This window comes from Dipteris shenzhenensis, chromosome 5, assembly GCF_047967505.1.
Source record: "Dipteris shenzhenensis isolate YYH24624 ecotype China chromosome 5, Dip_SZ_1.0, whole genome shotgun sequence".
Taxonomy (NCBI): Eukaryota; Viridiplantae; Streptophyta; class Polypodiopsida; order Gleicheniales; family Dipteridaceae; genus Dipteris; species Dipteris shenzhenensis.
The window spans coordinates 1,246,985-1,269,796 of record NC_141600.1 but is presented as its reverse complement, the minus strand read 5'-3'; positions in this window follow the sequence as shown (position 1 = coordinate 1,269,796).

Genomic DNA, 22,812 nt, shown 5'->3' with positions numbered 1-22,812 from the left:
TGTGTTCCTGCATTTCCAAGCTCGTAGGTCGGCATTAGGAGGTATTATACTCCCCAAATTTGCTAGGTCAAGGGTTCCTTGTGATTCTGGGTCGGCGGTCCCTAGTTTTGTCTCCAGAAGCTCATATGAATCCAGAATAGCAGTAATTTTAAACTTCCACAAAGTGTAGTTCATACCATCTAGCTTGCCTTCAGTGAAGGCTGGTGGGTGAATCCTCAATGCCTGGATTGTTGGTGCAACTGCTGCTGAACTCGAGCTACTTCTTGTTGCATGTCGCCTCTCTTCTACTCTTTGATCCTTAGAGTCGCTTGGGCTCTGATACCATGTTAAATTACACGGCATAGCGGAACAGAAACTTAACAAAGAATAGAGAGTACACAACAAACTGAAGACGAACAAAATTTTCCTTCAATACTGATGTAGTATAGATGATGGCTCCGTCCACCCGTGCACTCCCACAGTGGAGCTTAGATGGCGATCTAGACAGATACTAGGTGAAGAACTACTAGCTCGAAGATCTCTACTGGAAGATCTGATCTGGTACAATGGACTGCGGAAGTCACCTCTTCATAGCTATGAGGGTGGTAGTCGGATCAACGTAGTCAGTGGAACCGACCAGTCAACCTAGTCGGTGAAGCCGACCAGTCAACCTAGTCAGTGGAATCGACTAGTCATCCATGGAATATTTAGGGAATATTCCCTATACCGTCGCCTCAGGGGCTCTCGCCCCCGAACCCCCATTAGGGGGGCTACTGGCCCCCCTGGGACCCCCCAGCTAGGGGCCAACTGGCCCCTAGGCCTAGTAAGGATAAGGGGCTCCCACACAATCACCTTTCTACCATCAACGGTCTCATCAATAGACCTCATCTAACATGCAAGTCAAGATCCATCCAATGTCCCGGGCTCACACATGGTTTCTCCTCATATGGGGGCCTTACAACTTGAGCACCTTGGACGACTAGTGGTTACCAGGAGGGTGGGGAATCGAGCATATCTAACACTTTTGAGCTTGACTAAAAGTTTTTTGTATATTGACTCTTCTTGAGCATTAGAACTTAGTTATGGAACTCATGGCTGTCATTGTACTTTGCATTTATGGAGATGACTTAGTGGTCTATGTAATATATCTTATGATGTATGCAACTTCTTTGCATCTATATGGGGATGACATGATGATTGTGCTCTCGAAGAATATGTTCTCAAGTTCCACTTGCTTGAGTCTATTTGTCAAACCTTGTAAGGCATTAGACACTCCCCATGTGATAAGTCCTTGCCTAGAATTGGATACTTTTCTTCACATGGACAAAAAGATTATGCTTTGGCATACCAAGAAGATACACAAAGAAGGAAAACTTTGCTTCATCAACACTAAGTACAATGCAATGGAAAAGAAAGTTTATGAGTCTGATACAATGGTGACTTGGAAATGATGCCAAAAAAAGATTGCCATTAAGCGGGGGAATCTCCCCACATCTTCAACTTAGAATTTTTAAGGAATTTTTGTGTGTGGTCAATAAGGATTCTTTGCCCTAGGATGTCCTCCTCAAATGATTGTTAGTCCTATGTGAGTTTTACCTTCTTAGACCCATGGGAATTTCCCATGCATAGTCATTGTTAGTCTTATATGAGTTTTACCTTGTTAGACCCGTGGGAATTTCCCATGCATAGTCATTGTCCAATCTTCCAATTGTAAACCCAGAGACCAAACTCATAGTGAGATCATGTTGGGGTGAGGATGCCCAAATGATTCTACTGCTGATGCAACTAGAGTGAGTTCCAGGTTGGGATCATGAGTGTTGCCACTAGAGGTGGGCAAGCCATGAAGTTTCCCATGGACTACTGTTAGGGTTGAGGTCATCAATTTGTGGGGGGTTATGAAGGACAAATTCATGTAATGGGATGTACCAAGGGGTACAAGTGTTGTGTGTTGGGTTAGTGTAACCAAGTTAGGTGGTAGAAGGTTCTATTAGGTGTGACTGAGAGATTCATGGGCTTGATTGACTGATCAGTGGAGTGATTTGTGGATCTGGAGGTGCTCTCCTTTGGGGCATATGCATTGTATCAGTTGCCCTTATAAGGGCCTCTCCATACTTGAATAAACTCTCTATTTTTCCTTCATTTGCTGATTCTTCCTTGATGTTCCATCTAGAGAGAGAGAGAGAGAGAGAGGAGTGCACACGATATAGCTACCGGTACATTATGTTGTATTGAACATAAACATGAATATATACATGTGAGCCCCTTAGGGTTAGGGTTAGGGCTTGGCCCTAATGCCCTAGAGGTATGGTACAATTTACATCATCCTCAACATAAGGCTTACTTGGATATTGTAAGTGCATCGACCATTCCAATGCTGAAGCACAATTTTCCAAAGTTCATTTGTTGAGGATGGAAGGAGATATTAAAAGACTTAAAGATACCATGCAAAATCCCCAAGAGTCAAAAAGACTTTCTGATTCTAAGCTTCCAAAAGCAAGGTCACAAGAGACAATCACAAGATTAATTGATGATAAGAACAATTTGTTAAAAGAGACTCGGTCCCTCCTATAACATCTTGCTACATTAACTAGGAGATAGGAAAAAATAAAAAGAATCCCTCTAGGTTACAAGGATAGTATCAATCCTGTGCAACTAATGGAAAGCTTGGCGTATGATGGTGGAGCAAGGAAGCGAAGGGTGCAAGCTAACACAGTATGCATTTTTGGACTATTTTGTAATTATAAAGTGCTACATGCATATAATGTAGTTATTTATTTTTTTAATGTTGTCATGGTTTTTGCAAAATTTTTATAAGGAGGTTATTGCAAGACATTCATCCAAAACACTTTATGCCATAAAGAGTGTAGTAAAGAAGAAAGAATTCTTAGGGATCTCTGTTGGTGTGCATTGCTGTTACAAGAGGTTGCCGTTGATTCAGAGAATCTTGTAGATCCATCAAAACTTATCCATGCATGTGATGCTACTGGCATTAGTGACCAATGGAACTTAACTATACTTAATGTCTTTGGTAACTCACTTCAAGATCAAGGTGTAAAGAATCCTTGATTTGTAGGGCTAGTACATGTTAGAAATGCTAAGAAAAAAAATTTAGGATGTCCCAAGATTTGTTGGGTGGATTTATACACATTTCAGAAACCATGATGTTGGAAGGCACAATCAAGATGAAAGGCCAACTGAGCAAAAATAGAGGTGGAAAGACTACCAAAGGAGCAAATCAAGAACCAAGCACCTTTGAGTACATAGAGCGTAATAATGTCTTTTTAGATGTATGTAGGGTCCAAGCTACAATGGTAGCATTTCTACTAATGAAAGCATGGCGTAAGTGACATTTTTCTTATTTATTTGAGCTACAATTTTAAAAATGTCTTTTTTGTTGGAAGGATGGTTTTTTCCAACGATGGCACAAGAAATAGGGTTGTCTCCACCTCATGCTTCTAACACTGCCACCGCCAAAGATGACTCCACTGGTAGAGAACTAGAGTTTCCCGAGGCAAGGCCCAATCATGAGACAAACGCTAACATCACTCATGATGTAGACATGCAAGAGCTATCATGAGACAAGGCTGTTGAGGCAGATCTAGCAAAATTGCCTAGCTTTACCCTACATTTGGAAGAAAAGGGCATGCAAATCATTCATAAAGTTACAGCTGATGAGGGACTCAAAAGGCTGCTAGCAGATTTCTTATCTTCCCCAGATAGCATTTCATTCTTTAAGCAGGATACAAATAGAATACAAAACGTGAAAGCTGTGTCTTTTGCGGCTCAAACTCTGAAGCGCCCGACTGATGGAGCCCCCATCCAACATTTTGTGCAACAGGCATTTTGATAATGAAACCATTGTTGAGTTTTCAATGCTATAAGAAATTGTTTTGGGTATAATATGAATTGTTATGTTTATTTTTCATGAATGTTTTTGGTGATTTGGAGTATTTGTGCAAAAATATTGCATCTATCTCAAATTTTTTTCCCAAGTTTTTTGTATTTGCCCCACATGATTAATTTTGGCATTTACTCCCAAATTTGGCTAATTTTGAGAAATTTTATTTAAGAAAGCCCTGAATGGCAACATGGAGAGTGCATTTCATTTGCACATACATTTTACATTTGCCCCAATTGTTTTTCCCAAATTCTTGCAATCTCCTTATATGGTAAGATTTGTTTGTACTAATTAGGGATTAAAGGTAATGTTTACATGTTTGTAGTTTTTAGGGGTTGAAGGTAATATTGCGTGTTTGCACCTCTAAAAGGAAAACCCCCTTTACAAAACTTCAAAAGGAAGACCCCCTTTAAAAATCCTTCAAAAATGGCCAAATCAAGTCCATATGCACGTCCATGCAAAATTGGGCCAGACAATGTAGCCAAATCAGGCCCATGTGCGTTGGTGTACCATCTAGCCCAATTTTGTGCCAATGTGCATATGGGCCTGATTTGGCCATATTTGAATGATGGTTTTAGGGGGTTTTCCTTCTGGAGATATGGAGATGGCATTTTCACAAATTGTATGCATTTGCTTAACAAAAATTTGCCAAAATTGGCCAAGTGGTCTTTATGCTCACTTGGCCAATTTTGGCAAATTTTTTCTAAGGCAATCCTTTAGGCAACAATAAGAAGTGAATTGAAAAGGGGGAATGACATTTCTTGGCACATGAATGACATTTCATGCAAAGTCCTCAGCAAATTAATGGACACTATCATGTAAAGTGGCAATCCTTTGTTGTTCTTAGCAAATTAGTAACATCTCATGCAAAGTGTTTGGCACATTATTAACACTTTATTTTTTAAAACATTTAATTTAATATTCCACATTAAAATTAGTTACGATAAAAGCACATAATGTAAAGACAATTTTACCACAATCAAATTTAATAATATCATCTTGAATATATATATATATATATAAGATTTCCATTTGCATTCAACGTTTTTGATATACTGAAGTCTTTACAACATGATATTGTTTAACATGATTTCTTCCACAAGATATTCTCTTACTTTGCCTCCTTCACTTTATCTAATATTGTTGCTCTTTGTTGCGGTGCCAAGGTAGCCAGTTGTGTGAAGGTCTCCACAATTTGAGCAGCATAATAAACACCTACCATAGCCCCCATAGCAGCAACCATCAAAGTCCTTACTACTAATCTTTCCCCAAAAAATAGAAAGGGCTAGATCTCACCTCACCCAAATACACTTATGCACAGATGGAGGTAAAGGCACAATGGACACCAACTTTGAAATTGCCCTGCATTTTATTAGCTCCTCCTTTCTGCCAGGTGAGAATAAAGAATGCATGCAAACTAGGCTATGATGCTTCAACATCCCCATGTAGTGTACAAGTGTAGATTCCACACTCATTCTCTCACCTTGACCCCCATGTCACATTGCAAAATCATCAACTTTGATCAATCTTATCATCAACTTCGATCAATCTTGAAAGTTGTATAAGTGGATTAGTAATCTTTTTTTAAAGTCATTAAATGAAAAACATTAAATAATTAATATTGAAAAAAATGCCATTAACTTACGATTTGTTATGCATCTCTTTTGTTGTAACCCTCTATACAAATGTTGATGGAGCTTTGCTCTCCTCAATGTTTGTAGGTGGTGCTAATGGCAAGGCTGTTGCACTGCTCTCAATCCTTGGACGTTTCTCCTACTACTCCACCATCATTTTTGCCCAGACCTCTTGGAACTCCATCTCTATGACTCCTACATGACCCAAGTCATGCATTTCCTCCCATACAATTAAGATAAAATGCTCCAATGTATTAGTGCGGCAGGTGCCAAACTCATGCACCTATTAAGCCCCTCTTGTAGACAACCCAGATCAATATTACTCTCCCAAGTGGCGAGTGCCCCCAATACTTCATCCTCCCTTAGCTTTGTGACATATTGGATGCCAATTAGAAACAAGTATTCTCTATTTTCAATTGAAACATACATAAGGGTTTGCATTAAATCTTCTTCCATGATACCCTCCTTTACTTCTTCCTCTTCTATCATAGCGGGCTAACTCATAGAGGATGTACCAGCTGCTTCTTTAGAGACCATAGCTAGCTCTAAGCCAATCAATTTCTCCACCTCTCTAGTGTGCTTCTTTTTGTCCGATGTCTTGTTGGACCACTCCAAGGCAAGGCTAGATTTGACAATCACTTTTAAATTTTCTTCCACCTCTATTTCTTGCTCGACTATAAGAAGAGTTGGCACTTGAATGGAGGTGCAATGGTGTCCTCCATTTTGAGAATGATTGCACAACATGCTATAGGTAAGGACACAATAGGGATTCCTACAAGGCCCTTTCAAAGTTCCAACTCCTCCTCCTTTGACTTTTTCCTATAACTTTTTGGACTAAATGCTTTATATATTCTTTGCAACCTATGTCTAAAATCTGGATTAGTGCTATGATGACTATCTAAAAGAAGGCTGATAGAAACCTAGTCTACTCTTTCTATGCCTAAATGAATCATGTAAGATCTAACATTTTTCATTGATGTAATCAAGAACACCTTTCAAAAAGTGTCCATGCACTTATGGATCATCGTCGCTACATCTATCTCACGATCAAAAATATTATAGAAGTATGCCTCTCTACTCGAATAATGAGTAGAAGCCATGAACTGGTAGTATGTATCACAAAAGATGGCCATTGGAGATATGTGGAAGCTGGTGCGAGTTGAGGGTTGAAGAGGTTGTGTCTAGGAGATGAGCACACTAAAGGCTATGTTTATCCCTAGGGAATTTATGCAATTGATTCTGGACTCTTTAAACCACTCTTAAAAGTCAATGGTGACTAATACAATCTAGGGGATAAAATATTGGGCAATAAAACATAATAGCCTATTTCTTATAAATCTAGGAACCAATATTCAAATATATTACCACGATTTCATACTATAAATCATGAGAATAATTTGCCATGACACTTTCCAAAAACACAATCGACATTTTAAAATATCTTAAAAAGTAATATAGACTCATTGCTTAAAATTCAAAACTACTAAATTTATTGACAATCAACATTTTAAAAGCTTCAAAAAATAATATAGACTCATTGCTTGTGAGCTTCAAAACTACCAGATTATTAACAATCAACATTTTAAAGATTCCCAAACCTAATGTAGACTCATTGCTTGTGAACTTCAAAACTACTAAATTTATTAACAATCAACATTTTATAAGATTTACAAAACTAATTTAGACTCATTGCTTGTGAACTTCAAAAGTACTAAATTTATTAACAAACAACATTTTAAAAGATTCAACAAACTAATATAGACTCATTGCTTGTGAACTTCAAAACTACTAAGTTTATTAGCAATTGACTTTTTAAAAGATTCAATAAACTAATATAGACTCAATGCTTGTGGACTTTAAATCTACTAGGTTTATTAACAATCGACATTTTAAAATATTCACAAAAATAATATAGACTCATTGCTTGTGAACTTATTGCTACATATTTTCCATTTTCCACATAACACAGATAAATTACAACATGCTAGCTTCTTTTCTCTCAATTGAGTTTAATTATTCTTTGAAAATCCAAAAATACGATTTAGGAATGAGAGTTAGTGATCTTCTTTGTAGGCCCAATTATTTAACTTGTCTAGAGCCATAGCTTCACCATCTAAAATATCATATTAAACATGCTCATATGTTATGTACATAAATATGGTAACCTTGTCATAATACCTATTCATTAATTGTATCCTATTCTACTCCTTAAATCTATAGTTTCAAAAAAAGTTAATCATTGACACTACAACATCTTTCAGCTTCCTTACAAAAAAAAAGATTCAAGTTCTCAAGGGAATGTTGGCCAATTGTGCATCTCCAAACATTGGCTTCGACATTAAATATATATCCACTTGTAGCCACCAAACCCACATGAGAGCATTGTTGCTCTCCTAAGTTCATATTTTAATTTTTCATCCAAAGTCACAACATCACTACAATTCATGTCATCATATTCTAGTATAATATATCTCATTAATTTCTATCTAGAAATACACATTAATTGTGCTAAATTTATGGCTTTATCAATTGCTAGATAGAAATGGTTGCTCGTAGAGATAGTGGAGAATTGTTAACTATTAAAAAGGATTTCTAAGTGCTAAAAAGCATAATCTTTAAATGGAACAAGCATAGCTACTAAGTACCAAAAAGCATAACTGCTGCTACATAATAGTGCTAGGTACTATGCTAGCAACTAGTAAGGAGCGATTAAATAGCATTGTAAAGTATAAAAAGTATTGCTATCTACTTTACAATGTAGTTATTAAATAGCAATGTTAAGTGATAAAAAGCATTTCTATCTTCTTTACAACATAGTTAGATAAGGTTTAGATTCGGAGGTACTAAATAATACAATTATATAGCTATTAGATAGTACCTTAACCACTACACAATATGAAAGTATAGTGCTACCTGCTATGTAGAAGTAGTACAATGCTACTTGCTATGTAGAAGTACTATCTCAAGGATTGTCAATGCAAAGTAGAGTGCTACCTAATATGTAGAAGTACTATCTAAAGGACTAGTAGTGCTAAATACAATAAACCGAATTTGGATTTGCCAAATTTTACCTAGTTGTGATACTTGTTAATGCTATGATTTCAAGGTTAGCCTCCATAGTAGTGCTAAGTGCTCCCCGCACTATATCAAAGATCCTACCACCAATGCCCCAGAGCAAGTCCTACATGTTGGGCTACCACTCGGCTGACTACACTACATCCTCCCCTACCACCTTGCTTAATTGCTGGTGGAACACCTCCAATATATGCCAGTACTCGATGACTATTTTTCCCTGTGTGTCCTCCACTCTGTCCAGCAATTCTTGAGAATGCTTACGCTTACATGCCTGGAAGAACAGCTTGGGTGGACAAGTCCCCAACTTTGAGCGAGTGTTGCCAACTCCTAATTTTGGTAGCCCGAGTGTCTTCAAGTTCCTGGGCACATATAGTTGACTCCACCTCTGTCATAAGGGTTCCCAGGATCACATCCGTTGGTACTTCTCTCAATGCTGCCCTAAGGGCTGCCTACGTCATTACCAAGCCGCAGCCTAGAGTCCTTCTATCCTGGATTTGTTGCCTGTGTAGTTCCTTTGCCTTAATGTGACCCGCCTAATCGCCTAGAGTCCTTCTGTCCTGGCTTTGTTGCCTGTGTAGTTCCTTTGCCTTGACGTGCAACTGCCTGATCATCGCCTAGAGTTCTTCTGTCTTGGCTTTGTTGCCTGTGTAGTTCCTTTGCCTTAACATGTACCCACCTAATCATTGCCAGGTCCCATAACTCACCTTGGTCATGAGCTGCACTTCGCACCACACTACATGCCTCCTGCAGTTGCTAACATGCCTTACTCGACTCTAACATTGAGTTGTTGAATTTAAATGGGATGTCAAAGGATCATCCCGTGCTAGTGGGGAGGAAAAAACTCCACTTCATCGGAATATGGTCCAAAATGCAGATTCTTGTGTAGATCTCCCCCTTGAAGGGGCTTCTTAGCCACCAGCCCTCATGCGATGCATAGAGTAGGTCCAATCTAGCCACCTTGAAGTCCTCCCCCTTTCATGTATTAGACCATGTAAATCCTTCCAAATCCCCTGCCCCTTGTTGCAGTCAACCAACCCAAGGGCTAAGCTAAGCTCCTCCCATGCAGACACCTCCTCCCCCGATCTCGGCGATCCCTAGTGGGACCTATCCGTCGGGCCCTCAGTGAAGTTCCAATCAACTACGATGATCCAATTGCCATTGCCAAGCTGGTTTTTGCACTCAGCCCAAGAATTTGCCTGACCACTTGAATCGTAGACACTTAGCCACCCAAAACATGCATCCATACCTCTTGATCGACACTACCATGAGCCACCCTTCATCAGCCATGAGTCCCAGATGCATGTTGAATACCGACAACACAAGCACCACAGTGCCCTCGACACCTCTTCGAGGATGTTCACGAGCGTAGCATACCTCGTCTGGTTGCATGCAAACCAGAAACCCCATCTTGAGGCCCACATTTCACCTCTTGCAGAAGAACCACATCAGGCTTCAATTTTTTTATGACTATAAGAAATCTCCTCTGCTTCACCAGGTCACAACAGCCCCTCAAATTCCATGTTACCAATGACACCACCCTCAACCCTTCCCACACTTGCGAGCTCGATGCCCGCCTAGTGGGTGATTGCTTTGTAGGCATCTTTGAGGAAGTTGAAATAATTCTCCCTCTTCGAAACAGCAAACCTCGCCACCTCCTTGATGTGAGCTCTTTGAACCCGTCGACCCTTCACCACCCTTCTCACCATCCGCAAGGATTCCTTCCAACCCACGTTTCTCGTGGTAGGCTTCTAGGAGCTCTTCCTTCGAGCCATCGACTTGCACCAACAGCATGTCCTCTAGTGTGCCCCCGCACTCCTACCTGACCATAGATGTAACCTCCCATGACTCTTTGAGGTCCAATTGTGCCTGATTGCCTGAATCCCTTGACTCCTAGTCCACTAGAACCACCGTAGTCCTGCCCTTCTTTCCCACAACATGTCAATTCTCACCACGTTCCGGGACATCATTTCTTTCCTCTCTATCTCCCTCACTCTTGTCCCTCTTGATGGACCTAATATCTGGCACCTGAGGGTGTCCCCCCTTCTCGACCTAGCTCTTCTCAGCTTTTGAGTGGTGGCTCCCTTCATTCTCCTTGAGGGGGGGATCCCCAAGTTCCTGCATGCCTTCTCCATGCGCCAATGCGGTATTTGCTGCTCTCTTTAGGGATGCTCTGGCAAAGTGGCTTGCCTTTTTGCAGATGAAGCATGCATCTGTGAATGGGCCAAAACGGACCTGTTGGGCTAGCAGCAGACCATCTGGAAAGCGCACATCAATTAAATCAGGCAGGTCTTAAGACCTATCCCATAGGATCCAGGCACTCTTGCGCTCTGCTACATGCAGCATGAGGAGCACTCTCCTAGGGTTGACGCAATCCTCTTGACAATGTTACCCAGCCAGGGGGGTAAGCTTGGGAAATCCACCCACACCGGACACTCCCTATACAAAAACTCATCAATACTGAAACTCGCACTCCAAGGGATGACCAAAACCGACGCACCCGCAAACACGAAAAGACCTACCGAGGATATCATTTCAAAATGCCTCTAAAACACACCGAAGGAGAAAGAACCCCCTGCCCACAAACCTCGCAGCTCACCCATTAGCGTGCAACTCACACTCATACGCCAAAAAACTCTCCAGCTCCTCAAGGGATAGCACCCGCTCGTGAAAAACAAATAAACTCCCCCTCTCGCCAACCTCTCAAGCTCATGCTTGATGTCTTCGAGGTCGAGGTCGCACGCCGTGGGATGCTTCTTGCCCACCTCGAACCAGACCTTGTTGGAGACCTCCTTGGCTCTCCTCGCCACCTCTGCATTGGAGAATATTATTGCCGAACGTGTTCACGGAATGTGATTATTCATCAGCTAAGGCAGAGGCACAGGAGTTGGTAGATTGCCAGATCTCCCCTGATATGACCACCTAATCTTGAATTTCCCCTTGTAGATTAAAGGTTCTGATCCGGCGGCCCAGTTAGTCGCAGCTTGGAAGGATTTTGGCAAACTCTTGAGGTGGGTCCCCAGGCATGGGCTATAGGAATTGATTTGGTGGAGCAAGGCCTTCAAGAAGGAGGGTGAGGCATTCAGGTGGCATGACCAACGAGTCAGGGCTCAAAACTTGTTCAAGAAGGGAGCGAGGGTGTGGGCAGTCTAGCTCCCCCTTGACACACTGCAAGCTAAGTTTCACGCGACTACAGGGGAGGCGGATCTTCTAGCGGCGGTCTTCAAACGCATTGTGGAAGGCTGGCCCTCTAACGTTGTAACCATGATGGATAGGAGGGTGCTCCATTGGTGGATAGGATTGAAAAGAATGACGGCCAAGATGGCATTTAGGGCTCCAGTGCAGACACACTCCACCACCCCTGACTTGAACCGGAGGTGGGGGTTGAGGAGAGGATTTAAATGGTGGAAGTCTAGGTTCCACGATATTTGGAAGAGTTGTAGGGTGGGCAAGGCCCGGTTCCTGTTGTGGAAAATCATGCACCTTTGCCTCCCCCTTAGAGGGTGTCTAGCAAAGAGACTAGCAGTGAACCCCTCCTGCCCTCTCTGTGGTAGAGCAAAGGAGCTCGAACTCCACACCATGTGGGGGTGCCTGGTGACGAGATAGGTATGGTTCAGAGTCAAAGCGGCCATCAGGGCCTCCGGGTTGATGTGACAGTTCTTTTTGGGTAACAATTGGTGCAGAGCCCTCTTGGGCGACACCGCGAATCTGACCTCAACCCTAGCCACCAGTTGGTCATACATACGCTCTGTTGTGCTACTAGGGGTGTGGGAGGTTAAAAATGGCAACATATTCTGCCAGCAATGGGGGGCGGCTTTGAGGGAATTGGCGATCTTGAGGGCAGTAAGGGCGTTGCTACGGGACTTTGCCACAATTGCTCGAGACCTCAACTCGGTAGTAAGCAGCGCGCTAGCCGAAGTGGAGGGTGCCTTCACCGGTGGGTAATGGGAGGTAGGTTGCTTGCAACGTAGGTCCAGGGCTAGACCCGTTAGCGACCAAATTTTGCTTTGAAGGTCCTCTAGGGCCCAATTTTTGTATAATGGTCTTTTTAGGGGTTGACCTCCCTTTTAATAGATTTGATATCTTTTTTTTTTTGTTCTTTTATTTTTTTAAGTACAAGTTTCTTTCAGGGAAGCCCATTTCAAGCTCTTGCAAGGATGATTCTCCACATGATTGTGAGATTTTTTATTGAGTAATTCATGCAAAAGCACCAAAGCTAGCGGGACTAAAAAGCTCAACTTTTCATAGTTCTCCATGGCTTTCAAATTCAAATTGATGATTGTGAGATTTTTTATTGAGTAATTCATGCAAAAGCACCAAAGCTAGCGGGACTAAAAAGCTCAACTTTTCATAGTTCTCCATGGCTTTCAAATTCAAATTGAGCAAACTCTGGAGCTTTCTACAAAGAACTTTAGAAGATGATCCATTTTTCGCACGCAAACGAGCAATATCCTCTCTATCCGACAAACTATTGATCAACTATTCCTATATCGCCCAAAGAAATTGAACTCAAAGAAGCTTCAAGCCACTCGAGCGCACGAGAAAATGCTGTTTGATAGTGGTGATCCATCTTCCTTGACAATGCAACCGAAGCAAAAGCGAATCTCAAATTGACCAGGTCAACACGAAATTTGGTTGTCGATCCTTGATCCCTTGGATAAAAATGGCAAAGCTCATGTTTCCTCCTAGCGGTGAGAAGTAATACGAAAATGACGATGAACGTGTGATGAACGTTGGAAGCAACGATGACAATCAACGACAGATAAGACTAGGAAAACCCATCTACCTGGGAAAAAAGTGCGAGTGACGAACAGCTCTCAATTCTGGTAGACGTGAAAAATTGGTCCCACTTTTCCAACCGAACACAACTGAACCAGTTCCAACTTTCCAACGAAGTCGGTGAGGCCGCGTCAGATCTGCACATGGACCGTTTACAAACAGGACACGAGAAGCCTGCTCTGCTAGTCCTGGACTCAACACAGACCGAGAGAGAGAGGCACGCCGCACGTCAAGCGTCAGTAGACTGTAGGAGCGTAGGACGGATAGACAGTTACATCAATGATGTCTCATGACAGGGTCCCAAGGACCCAGGTCCCAAACGACATCCTTTGCTTTGTTCCCTTCCCCCCGTCAGGAGTCAGGACCGGTTCATTCCTCGCAGTCTACGGAAGTCAGCAATACGTTACGAGCATCACACGAATGATCATTGACGAATATGTCCCCGTCACCAGCCTCACATCCTTCAACACGTAGAAGTTGAAGAGGCTACAACTGGAAAATTGAAATGTAAGGTGGCCGATGAGAGACGCTGATCGAGGCGCTTGGCGTGTCCATTCGTATGAACTTTGAAGTCGGTGAAGGAATACAACTATTCAAATCGTTCACGATTGATCGGATTTGATATTCTGCGTATAGATATAATTACAAACTGGCATGCACTAAGCATAGTTGGATTTTAAGATGCATCCAAGTTTTTTGGCTGCCCTCAATGGGTAGGAGTTTGGCCTCCAAAGAGTAGATTTGCGGCACTAAGTCTTTCCGTCGTGGAGCAAGTAACTACTAGCTTGAAATTGAAGTTGAATCCTACTATTTTATCAATTGTTTAAGGAAAAAAGAGAATGCGTAAAATAGTGAACATGAGACACGACACAAGGTCCCTTAGGACCCGATCCTCCCTGCAAATATCAGGGGTGGTGATTTATTATTGATTTTGTGATATCCATATTTTGGAAGCTGAAGTCCACCAAATATATGAATAACGTGATACAATAACTGATCTTCATTGCAATTTTTACAATATTGTCACATGAACTACAACCATATGAGTAAAGGTGTTGTCATCCTTCAATCTTGCATCCATCTTGGATTTCCTTACTACCTCGCATCGATAACATGCATTAAATGAGAGGAATGTTGTAAGAATTCAGATTGAAAACAAAAAGTTTTGAATGGACCAGTAATTAAAAATATTTATATGATAATATACAATATATAATTATTATAACCACACATAGTGTGGGTGGGAAGGCAACGCGCTTCCTTCCCTAAAGATTTATAATTCAAGGGAACGGGCCGTTCCTTGGGTGCTGAGATAACGCCAAGAATATAAACACCAAGAATATTAGCACCAAGGATAAAGTCTCGCGAATGGATAAGAAACTGGGATATTACCTAGGAATGTCAATAGTCGTAATCATAATCGAATGCCGAGAGGCAATATCTGGAAAACTTACCAATATGACCTTGAGAGGATATGTGTGTGTCCTTGAGTGGGATGATTCCAACATTCTCAGATCGTTTAGTAAAATCTGGACAACACAAAAAGACAAGTATCATTAGAGGAAGTCCGAAGTAGAGCACGTAACATTCTCACTCTCCACTTACCCAACGTTACGTGCCAAGAATAAGTCTCGTGAATGGATAAGATATTAGCATATTACCTTAATGTCAATAGTCATAATCGTACTCGAACATCGGTAAAATCACCACGAGCGACTGCTGATACTTTGTTTGTTCCAGCTTTGCTGCACACAAACTAGAACCATCAAGGTGAGAAAGTAAGTGCCGTTGATCTCCTTCGTCATCAGGCGTTGAAACTCTTCCAAACATACCTATCTCGAATCTCAGACACGTCATCAACCTCCCCAAGGAAAAATTGGCCATGTGCTTGCCATTTTCTAAGTCAGAAAGGCCTCCTTTACTTTCCCTATTCCTTACTTTAAGGCTCACAAGGTTTCCTGGGTTTTCTTCGAAATTATCAATATACGTATAGGCCTAACCTTGCAATGGCTTCCTCGTAAAGGAATGTTCGCATTCAATTACTTTATGCCTTTTTTGGGCAAAATTGAGAAGACCCGACTAAGATTTCTCACTGTTGAGGACACTTTTTTGGTGAAACTGGATTTGGAGTGCTGTTCGTATTTTTGTGGATTCCTTAGATTGGAGTCAGATGAGTCTCTTCTCCATATCAACACAGACGTATACCAAGGAGTCGCAATGGACAATTTAAGCTTGTCTGACCACATTTTTGAGGATAAGGATTCCAAAAGCAAGGAATGCAAAGTGCCAAACCATCCAGTGGTTAGGCATTGTCAAACTTTTATTACCAAGGCTTCATGCAGGACTGTGGCAAGGTTGCTGGAGTGCACGTCAAAGAATTTAAAGCATAAGAACTATGAGAAAAAAGTGGTTGGGAAACTATTAGCTTAGCTTTGCTTGCCCTCAAGGCCTCTCTCTTAGACCCTTACACAACAATACTTGCAGCAACACTTCTTCTTCTAGTTGCCTCCCCAATACAATGCCTTGGGTGGGCTTATCTTGTGACCTCCATGATCGTGTGGTTTCGTTGGACATCGCTGGTCTCTCGTTGTATGGCTCCCTCCCTCCTTCCCACTCCCTTCCCTCCTCCCTCCTCTCCCTTAACCTCTCCTCCAATTATTTGTCCGGTCCTACCCCCTTTGCTTTCCTCGCCAATTGCACCTCCTTACAAATCATCGACCTCTCCAACAATCATTTCACAGGAACCCTCCCTGCCACCCAGCTCAGCCAGTTGAAACATTTGTGAATGAGTATAGCTCGGCCAAAATGGGTTCATTGTCACTGATATCTATGCTTTAGCCAACTGCATCAATACCTTGGAAGAACTCATCCATGATACAGACTCGCTGAGTGAATGTATTCCTTTAGAGTTCGAAAGGCTAAAGGCATTGCACGAATAGATGCCGCAACAACCTTCAATTCAGAACCTTACATGCAGTGCAAAATAGCAAAAAACATAGAGTATACCAAGCACTTATATGCGTACGTATGCAAAAGTGGGCTGGTAGATTTACAATCCAGGTCCACCATGGCGATGATGAATTCATGACCTCCTCATTGATGGATTTGGCCTTGAGGTCGGAGGATTTTGTCTCACTGTCACTGTCTGTTTCTAGAACTATGAAGGCTTGTTTGAGACGATAAGTGTCCTTAGACCAGGAGAGCATTGATATTTAAAACTTGAATTATTTTCTAGAATTGCCGACTGCTGGCAATTCACAAATGTTGAGGTTGGGCAGGAGGCTCATCTTCCAGGAAATACATCAGCATTCCTTTATTTTCTTACATAGACAACAATGTACGGGAGAACCTCCACAAAGGGACAGTGACACTCAATTTGATGGCGACCTACAGAATGATGGATGCAAAGTTCTGTAAAAGAAGTGTCTACGATCAGACGGTTGGGATTCCCTTCCATCCGACCGTCTGTTGAGATATCGAGCTCCACTCGTGATATGCCAGGGTGACCATTGTGCATTTATGTCACCGACTTGTTAGCTATAGATGTGGTTGGTACACTGCCCATGAATAATAGCTGGATGATAGCTATCTTTATGTACTCTAGTTAGTAGCTCAGTTAGTATGCCACCTTAGTTAGCTGAGTTTGGTTTGAGACCCACATATAGGGTTCACCTATTCTTTTGTACTTAGAGTTCTTTTGGCTTTCACAACTAAAAAGAGAAAAATTGTTTTCAGCCTCCACCTTTGTGTGTATTCCCCCATTGTGTATGTGAGAAAGCCGCAAGTGAGACTCCTTCCTTCTCGCCTACTCTCTTCACACCGTCGACCTTGACATAAGGGTCGGCCTTGCTACACATACATCAGCCTTCCAAAAGCAACATGCAGAAAGCATGCTTGAGCACACGAGGAAGAAATCCAATGATCAAGGATTCCTCAAAAGGTTTTAAATGAAATTATTAGCAGTATGCACAAGGCTTTGGAGACAAAGATAGAGCTTATGTGGCTTGCTCTGGAAACACAACAAATTGAGCTCCCATCGTCCCCTTGACCCATCCATACCGATAAGATTTCCTCCAAGGGAGATGAGGCCTGTCTCCAAACTCTTATACATAAGAAAAAGCAACCTTGTTTTTTTTAAGCTTTACACTCTTTTGGTGGACCTCTACACTCACCGTTGGATCTTTATCACAATTAAGGGCTGAGATTACGTCCAGTGGCTCAACAAGAGCTCAAAAAACCCAAACTTCTCCTTAGGCTGCTTGCCATAAAAATAAGTATTTAGGTCTTTTTGGCCTGCCCTCTAGGTAGCCTTAGCAACGGTTCGAGTTTTGCAAAGCTAAAAATCTTGATTATTTCTATTTGTTGGGGTGAGAATTTCCTATTGGTTGCTAGCAACTTTGGCAGGTTGGTATCTATGACTTTGGTACAAAGGTGCCTGGTCCAAGTATGCTCCTTGTAAGAGGCTTTAATGCATGCATTTAGTGACTTCTCTCTCTCTCTCTCTCTCTCTCTCTCTCTCTCTCTCTCTCTCTCTCTCTCTCTCTCTCTCTCTCTCTCTCTCTCTGAATGAAATTCATCTTGTTGACTTTTGGACCATTTGCATTTACTACTCTTTGTACACTCTTTCCTTTTCATGCCTCCAATTTTATGCTCTCTCTTAAGCATTTCACTCACCCACAGGCAAGCCTAATGAATGATAGATATATATCATTCACCTTGTTATGTTCACTTTTTTTTGGCATCCATTGATTGGAGGAGCATGTGAGAATCCCATGAAATTCTCCACCTTTTTCTCTCTCTCTCTCTCTTCTTCATCCCTTCAATCCTCCACTTTTTCCTCCCCCCCAAACTCTCTCTCTCTCTCTCTCTCTCTCTCTCTCTCTCTCTCTCCTTGAGAACACATTTTATGTACTGTTTTTTAAGTAGTGTTTTATAAGTAGTGAACCCCCATGATGAAAGCGTGATGCTTCAATGGCAAATGAAGAACTTGATGACATTGTTTGAACAACTCTATCCATTTGGAAGGATTTTAGCATTCTCTTGGATAAATTACTATTTTAATTTTTTGTGCCTGTGCTACCTAGTTTAATTGATAGAATGGTATGCTTTTAGGAATTAAAATTTAATAATTACTTTAGCATGTTAATAAGTGTTGAAAATGTTAAATTTGTGGTATATAACTCTATACACCATTCTCCATATATTTGTGTGTGTTCATTGGTTACAATGCTAGAACTCTACTACTAGAACTTGCTCATCTTGTATGTATGTTTGTCTCTCTCTTCATATTATTTACACTAGTCATAATTGTATCTAATTGGATGTACTATTTTAATTTCTTTTAAATTTTAGGCTTATCGTGTCTCTTGAAATCATACCCTTGAAATTGCAATGAGCTCTCTTTGATATGAACGTCTAAAGAAGCCTCATGTTGAGCTTGTAAATCACCTCTAACCCTTCATCCTTTATGCAATTAGCATCTATATAGGTCCTAGAATTTTGTTCTTAAAATCACACTTTTCTCTTTTTGTAAATCCTTTTATGGATGTCCTCCATAAAAGATGATGAGTCAAGAAGAAGATTTGATTTTAGGACTCCTAACTTATCCTCCTCTATAATATTGGATCCCAAATAAATGAAAGAACCTAAAAGTCAAGCTACTAGCTTTAAACTTCTTTGAGTTTGAAAAGGCCTCGAGCCATCTTCCTCAACATGGCTTCTCCACCAATACTTTGAGAATTAGTGGTATAGCCCTTCTAAGAGATTTAAAATAATCTACAGGAAGGGTAGACCTTTTATTATGGGCTTGCCAAAATCAAAATGGTTGATCTCTCAATTCTAGAGAATCTAGCAAGCATACTTTTATGGCTAACGACCTTCCACACAAGAAGATACAAGAACTTAAGGTCCCATTAATGAAATAAATTCATTTCCTAAGTGGCTGTTCATAAAATTCCCATAAAAATATATCCCAATTACTAGCTAAGGAAGACTCAATAAATTCATTTCCTAAGTGGTTGTTCATAAAATTCCCATAAAAACATATCCCCTAAGGAAGACTCAATATCCAACAAACCCTAACTATGAAAAATGTAGGTAAGGAAGAACTCCAAAAGTCAATAGAATATGAATGCATATGAAACCAAACAAAAAGTCCATGTAGCACCCATAGTTGTGGTGGGTGAAAGATAGATTAGATGGTACACTTTTTGGAAAAAGTATCATGCTTGATAGTGTTAAAAGTAGGGGAGCTTTAAAGTCTAGTTCAATGGATTTTCAAATGAGCCTCAGTGGAATTAAGAATTTTGATAGGATTACAATCATTAGTATCAATGTGAGGCTCAAGTTTTCCATCCTCCTAGAGTCTTCCTCCCCTACCCATCATATTCTAACATAGAGATTTTTTGCTTGCTCTTCTTGTCCATTACCAATCCTCAAGTTATTGCATACAATTACTTTCCATTTTTGCATGACTGGATTCTCAGATTGCTTGGCTTCCCAAAAAACCTTCTTGAATTTTCTTAATTCATCACCCTCCCCATCAAAGTCTAAATGATGGAAAGCTTCATTTCTAACTACCCTTCCTAGATGAATTTCTATTGCATGAAAGAAGAGCTCCATGCATAGCATAGACTTTTCATGTAGGGTCAAAATCTTTGTCTATTAACTAACAACAATGTTACAAAACGGTAGTGGCTCTATGTCTTCAAATGAAAGCATAGAGGAAATCCAAAGGTGAGTTAAAGACAATCAAACTAGAATTTCTTTAGAATTGTTGCCTTCTGCACTATCTTGTCTACCATAAGAGCCCACTTAACCATACATTGACCATTTCATTTGCTTTTGCAGCTTTGTTCTAGAAAGGCATTTAGTTGCATCAAATTACACAAACAAAGAAAAGTGAATTCACTATGGATGGGCAAGGTATGCAAAGAAGGACCTCACCAAAGTGTGTGAGTAGGCTACGAGTCTAGATAGAAAGCTTAAAAATAGGGTGTAGTTGGCCAGGATTTTTTTGGATGCTAAGAGCACATTTACAGGCCAACCTAAGCATTTGAGTTCAAAATCTTACTCCACTAGCAGTTTTTGCACACTCATGCATTCGAAGGATTCATGGAAAGGTATTCATAACATAGTAAGATATGCATGGGATTGGGTGGAGAATCGGTTACCACCAATATATTGCATGCAAAGCAAGACTATGATGTAGCTAAGAAAAAGTGGTTACTGCATAGTGGCATCCAATAGCACATTGTAAAGTTCTAGGTGGCGACAAAGTCTCGACCTAGAATAGGTTGTCTACTTAGGTGGAGACAAAGTCTCTAGCATAGGTTGTCTACTTTGAGATTAGATCCCTTTCTAAATGAGAGCATGGTTAGAGAATTGGAGATCTAGCTACTATTGGTCAACACATAGCACCTTCCAAAGCTGGTCGGTGGTGGTCATGCAACTAGCCTAAAGCTTTCTATTGAAAACATAGAGGTCAATTGGCTAAATGACCCCCAAAATCTATTGAACCTAATTTTTCTAGGTTGGGAAATAGTGTTTATATATTTTCAATTTAGACAAAAGATCTTGCAACTAGGAAAAAGAGGCCAACCTTGATTCAAGGAAGATTTGTAGCCCCTCTAAAAGTACATAATATATTTCACTCATTTGGGTGAAGATTTTTGTGTAGTATTTCCACGTTTAATGGTTTGCTTTCTATTGTTAGCATCCAAGATTATTACCATGGTATCACAGGGATATTGGAGAGAGAAAAAGGTAAACTAAATTTTATCAAGGGCTTGAGGAATGGGGGCCACATTCCCCCTATTTCCCAAAGGAGATAAGTATCTAAGTGGTGGTGGTAATTTAGAGTTGCAAGGTTGTGTTTCATGTGGATTTATTATTTCAACAAACAATGTCACGGCCCTATGCATGCTGCATTGCTACCACATGTTCCACCCACTATGGTTTGTTAGCAATGTAGTACCACCTGAGGTTAAGAAAATGGTGTGCTTGGTCAATGGACGAAGGATTCAAGAACAAGCACAAGTGGTTATTTCTCACTCTACTTGTCTTTCACTTTATATTCTATAAAGTATAGGCTAAAGGATTTCAAACAGATATACGCTTTTATGTAGTATATAGGCCTTAAAGTGGTATATAGGATTCAAAGTAGCATATATGATCTAAAGCAAATATAGGCTTTTATGTTGTATATGGGCTTTAAATCATATAAAGGCTTTTATGTAGTATATGTTTTATAAGCCATATAGAGGCTTTAACATGAAGCTTTAAAGTGGTACCTAAGCTTTAAATCATCATTTAATGCTTTCAAGCATTGTCTTGAAGGCCTTAAAGTGGTAACTATGGTTTAAAGTGGAGACCAAGATTTAAAGAGGTGACCAAGGTTTAAAGCAAGGACCAAGATTTAAGGTGGTGACCAACATTTAAAGTGGTGACTAAGCATCAAAGCAGCTTGAAGGCCATGGGTGCAATTGTATAGTATTAAGCACAGAACATTATGTTTTGCTTTAAAGATTTGATACATGTCTATATCTATTTTAGTACCACTTTAAAGCTATCAAAAGCTTATTAAAAGTATTATAAAACACTTTTGAGATATTACACCTTTATAATCATATATCACTTATGCTTAATTTACAGAAAAAGTTGGTGATGGCCAAAGCCAAAGGCAAAGGTTGTTACTGTTGGTGGTGGCAAAAGGGTTGAGGTTGAGGATAGTATAAACATTGAGGTTGGTGGTGGCAAAAGGGTTGAGGATAGTATAAACATTGAGGATGACCCTCTTCTTCAAATTAATGAATATTGGGCACTAAAAGTAAAATTTTAATGAGCTAGAAGTTGTATTACATGAGGCTACTACAATCCCTTTAGATGAGCCTTCCCAACCAATTGGGTTCTCTTCCACAATGGAACTTTCTTAACTTGACTCAATAGTACATTAGGGTACTACAATCCCTCTAAATGAACCTTCCCATTTCTCTATTCTCTCCTCAATAAGAGCTAAGCTAAATCAAGAGTATGGAAATGATTATGAATACAAGCTATATTCATCATTATTTAAAGGCTTTCAATAAGCATGGCCCATTATTTCTAGCTAGATTATGTCTAGCAACCCTTGTGTCACTTAATGATTGTTTGTGTATGTAAGGGTAGCTAGCTTGAAGTAAAAGAAGGTGGATTTATAGATGATCGAGCTTCAAAGATTCCTAGAAAAAGAGTATATTACAAAGATTCCTAGAAAGATTATATAAAGTAGATGATCGTGCTTCAAAGATTCCAAGAACAACTATAAACTATGAAAATGCCTCTACCATTGCAAATTATGGCAAGTCGTGGGCTTGCAAGAAGCTATAATCTATAGCCATGTGGGCAATGTTTATTGTGCATGAACTGCACTCGATTCAATTTTACTCTTTCAAAATATCCTTGTCTCTATCC